Genomic DNA, 5,170 nt, shown 5'->3' with positions numbered 1-5,170 from the left:
AACTATGTATTGCCGGGGCCTGCCTGCTTCCAGTCTACATCTCCCAGAATGCTTTGAGTTAGGCCACGGCAATACGTAAGTGCTGTATGCTGCCTCCTTGTGGGCAGATGAAGTTCTGCATGCTCAGTAACAATGCACAGCGTTACACTATACATGACACAATGACACGGGGCCCCAAACATGAATACCAGACATTATATACCAGATCGGTTACAGATTTTATTTTTTTTTAATCAGCATGAACTCCCCTTCCTAAATCCATAGCAGACTCTCAATCCAAACATGAAGCCTGGTGGCCACACCATACTAGACTGCATGTCATCCACATGGGGGGGAGGGGGGACCCCATGTTGATGAAGACACGGAACTCTTCTCTGGATCAGGGTTGTTGGGGGGTCATTGGAATCTAGAAGACTCCAGTTAGATTAGGAAGCCCCTAGATATCTGCCCCCATGTGAACCAGTAAAGGGTAAATAGTACATAGGACTCATTCACCCAAACAAAGGCAGTTGTAAGTAAACACACACATTTGTGAAAAGCCTTTTATTTACAAAAATCCATCCAGCATTAACCACTTACCTGCCACCCAAAAGGAGTTGTACAGCTACAGGGCGGCTTCCCTGCGCAAAACCGCGTAAATATACGTAATTTGGTATTTCTGGGTATGGGGCGCCCTACCCACGCTGCTATTGGCTGCTGAGGCTGTCAATCGCTGGGTCATGGCTGGCAATTCCCTGCCGGGACTCGGCGATCGTCATCAAAGCTGAGAGGGGAGAGGTCTGTATGTAAACAACACAGGTCTCCCCTGTCAGCAAGGACATGCTGCTTTGTATCTCTCCGCACAGCATGTCTCCCAACACACAGCACACAGGTAACCCCTTCCTGCCCAGTGCCATCAGTACAGTGTCAGTGCTTTTTATTACCACCTATCACTGTATTGGTGTCACTGGGGATGTCAGTGGCAGTTAGTCACTCCCCCCCTCCCCCGCAGTGTCCAAATGCCCGCTGCAGTCCCGCTATAAATCACTGATCGCCGCCATTACTAGTAGAAAAAAAAATCCCATTATCTATACTGACATTTATAAACGCTATAACTTTCTTGTAAACCAATTAATTTACACAGATTGGGATTTTTTTTCATCAAAGACACGAAGCAGGAGACATTTGGCCAAAATTTATGAAGACATTTTATTTTTAATTTTTTTTTTATTTATAGTGAAAAGTCAAACACATTTTTTTTCCCTCATACCAAGCCCATCGGGTCTGGTAAAGGTTCCTTGTACCCCATATTCATTCACATGGGGGGGGGGGGGGGCGGGATCTAGGGACCCCCTGCTAATATTGTAGTGTGGGGATTCCCTTCAAAATGCATATCAGACCCGAAGGGCTTGGTATGGATGGAGGGGGGGACCCCACGCCAGTTTTGTAATTATTATTTGAATTGTCGGCAATTGTTTCTGTTACATCCAGCTGTCAGTGGGGAACCCCTCTGACAGCTGGAACATGAACACTGCATGGTTTTCACTACTAAAGTATCGCATGACTTGATCCAATAACTCGGGATTTTAGTCGTGTTTTTTGCTGAATTCAAACATTTTTTAAAAAATGTTATGCGATATTCTACCACATACTCGGGGGGGGGGGGGGGTGGGCGGTAAGATACCGCTTAGTGAATTATACCCAGTGAGCCTCCCACCGGGAACCCCTACTGACCCCGGGCCCTCGGGCAATGCCTGAATGGTCAGCCCCCCCTGGTAGATATAATTAGAGATGAGCGAATTGAACCAGGCGAACCGGAATTCGATACGAATTTCAGGAAAAATTAGATTCGCGTCGAATCCGAAATTTTGCCTACTTCGGGTGCGCGAATCGAAATTTTCCCGATCAGCCGGCAAAAGTGTCCCTGCAGAGAGCTCCGCTATTTCTGACATTTCTAAAACAGTTCCTTCACATGTACAGCGGTTGAAACATTGTATCTATTAGTTTCCATTTAGGATACAGATGTTTCAACCGCTGTACATGTGAAGGAGCTGTCAGAGAACTGTCAGAAATAGAGGAGCTCTGCACATACACTTTTTGCCGGTTTGGAATTCTTATTTTCATCCTACTTCTTCTTCTTCTTCATCCTCATCCTCATCCTCAGAAGAAGAAGAAGAGGATGAGGATGAAGATGAAGAAGAAGAGGAAGAAGAAGAAGTAGGATGAAAATAAGAATAATTCCAAGCCGGCAAAAAGTGTATGTGCAGAGCTCCTCTAAGTGTATCTGCAGAGCTCCTCTAAGTGTATCTGCAGAATAGAGGAGCTCTGCAGATACACTTTTTGCCGGCTTGGAATTAATCTTATTTTCATCCTACTTCTTCTTCTTCTTCTTCCTCTTCATCCTCATCCTCATCCTCTTCTTCTTCTTCTGAGGATGAGGATGAAGAAGAAGAAGAAGAAGAAGAAGTAGGATGAAAATAAGAATAATTCCAAGCCGGCAAAAAGTGTATCTGCAGAGCTCCTCTATTCTGCAGATACACTTAGAGGAGCTCTGCAGATACACTTAGAGGAGCTCTGCAGATACACTTTTTGCCGGCTTGGAATTATTCTTATTTTCATCCTACTTCTTCTTCTCATCCTTCTCCTTCTTCTCATCCTTCTTCTCATCCTTCTCCTTCTTCTCATCCTTCTTCTCATCCTTCTCCTTTTTCTCATCCTTCTTCTCATCCTTCTTCTCATCCTTCTCCTTCTTCTCATCCTTCTCCTTCTTCTCATCCTTCTCCTTCTCCTTCTTCTCATCCTTCTCCTTCTTCTCATCCTTCTCCTTCTTCTCATCCTTCTCCTTCTCCTTCTTCTCATCCTTCTCCTTCTTCTCATCCTTCTCCTTCTTCTCATCCTTCTTCTCATCCTTCTCCTTCTTCTCATCCTTCTTCTCATCCTTCTCCTTCTTCTCATCCTTCTCCTTCTTCTCATCCTTCTCCTTCTCCTTCTTCTCATCCTTCTCCTTCTTCTCATCCTTCTCCTTCTCCATCTTCTCATCCTTCTCCTTCTCATCCTTCTCCTTCTCCTTCTTCTCATCCTTCTCCTTCTCCTTCTTCTCATCCTTCTCCTTCTCCTTCTTCTCATCCTTCTCCTTCTTCTCATCCTTCTCCTTCTTCTCATCCTTCTCCTTCTCCTTCTTCTCATCCTTCTCCTTCTCCTTCTCCTTCTCCTTCTCCTTCTTCTCATCCTTCTCCTTCTCCTTCCTCATCTCCAAGGGCATTTAAATTAAAGGTACAGTGTTCTGCACTAATTTAAAGGCTCTCTGAAGCCTAGAAACCCTTTTTATAAGTCATCTTCGTAGCGAATAAATTCGCATCGAATCAAATTTCTTCCTGGAATTCGCCGAATCAGCCGAATCGAATTTTGAGGATGAAGAAGAAGAAGAAGAAGAAGAAGTAGGATGAAAATAAGAATAATTCCAAGCCGGCAAAAAGTGTATCTGCAGCGCTCCTCTAAGTGTATCTGCAGAATGTCATTTATGGAAACAAATAGATACAATGTTTCAACCGCTGTATGGAGTGAATGTCCCAGAACTGTCAGAAATAGACAGAAACTGTCACAGAACTGTCCTTCTTCTCATCCTTCTCCTTCTTCTCATCCTTCTTCTCATCCTTCTTCTCATCCTTCTTCTCATCCTTCTCCTTCTTCTCATCCTTCTCCTTCTTCTCATCCTTCTCCTTCTCCTTCTTCTCATCCGTCTCCTTCTTCTCATCCTTCTCCTTCTTCTCATCCTTCTCCTTCTCCTTCTTCTCATCCTTCTCCTTCTCCTTCTTCTCATCCTTCTCCTTCTTCTCATCCTTCTCCTTCTTCTCATCCTTCTTCTCATCCTTCTCCTTCTTCTCATCCTTCTTCTCATCCTTCTTCTCATCCTTCTCCTTCTTCTCATCCTTCTCCTTCTCATCCTTCTCCTTCTCCTTCTTCTCATCCTTCTCCTTCTTCTCATCCTTCTCCTTCTCCTTCTTCTCATCTTTCTCCTTCTCCTTCTTCTCATCCTTCTCCTTCTCCATCTTCTCATCCTTCTTCTTCTCATCCTTCTCCTTCTCCTTCTCCTTCTCCTACTCCTTCTCCTTCTCCTTCTTCTCATCCTTCTCCTTCTCCTTCTTCTCATCCTTCTCCTTCTCCTTCTTCTCATCCTTCTCCTTCTCCTTCTCTCATCCTTCTCCTTCTTCTCATCCTTCTCCTTCTCCTTCTCCTTCTCCTTCTCCTTCCTCATCTCCAAGGGCATTTAAATTAAAGGTACAGTGTTCTGCACTAATTTAAAGGCTCTCTGAAGCCTAGAAACCCTTTTTATAAGTCATCTTCGTAGCAAATAAATTTGCATCGAATCAAATTTCTTCCTGGAATTCGCTGAATCAGCCGAATCGAATTTTTGAATACTTCGCTCATCTCTAGATATAATAAAGTAAATATAAATCACTATTTCTACCCAATTACTTTTAAGCACACTTCACCTCTACCCTTAGAGGTGCACAAATATAAACATAAATATGCTCAGTGAAAAAAAAAATTAATAAAAACCCTTCATTAAATTATAATCATAATAATTTCAAATTAAAGTCCAAAATATAAAAATTAAAAAACAAAAACCAAAACGTCCAAAAATATATATATCCAAAAATTATTTTGAATATTGGTAAGGGTATTCATTCCTTACCCTGATAGAAGTGTACACTGTGTTGTGAGTTTTTCAGCACAGTAGAGTGTTTCACATACACGGTTTGCACTGTATATTGCATGTGTATGTGGTTTGATATATACACTTGTTTCTCACTTGGGTGATTATTATTGGAGTGATTTCACATGTAATTTTTTGATTTATAAAGGATAATGCACTATGTATATTTTTGTTTTTTTTTGAGGTAATCAAGTTTTTGCAAGCGGCTTAGAGTTTTTACACTTGAATCAATTTTGGACAACACGTACTTATTTATTTTTATTTTTAAAAAGGGATACTGGATATATATATTTTTGACCCCCTGGTAGATACCTTGTTGCACCATTCAGCTTATATTAAACGTATTGTTTTTATTTTGTTATTCTGTGTCATTCTCTTCATTCTTTTCATGTAGGACTTTTGCCCATCCTATCCTCCACGGTGTCATCAGATAAAGTCTACATACCGGCTGGATCAGACATCACTGATTGTAAT

The sequence above is a fragment of the Staurois parvus genome, unplaced genomic scaffold (assembly GCF_062004578.1).
Source record: "Staurois parvus isolate SC_StPar_1 unplaced genomic scaffold, SC_StPar_1.0 ptg001265l, whole genome shotgun sequence".
Lineage (NCBI taxonomy): Eukaryota > Metazoa > Chordata > Amphibia > Anura > Ranidae > Staurois > Staurois parvus.
The sequence above is the reverse complement of the archived record's forward strand: the minus strand, read 5'-3'. Positions refer to the sequence as shown.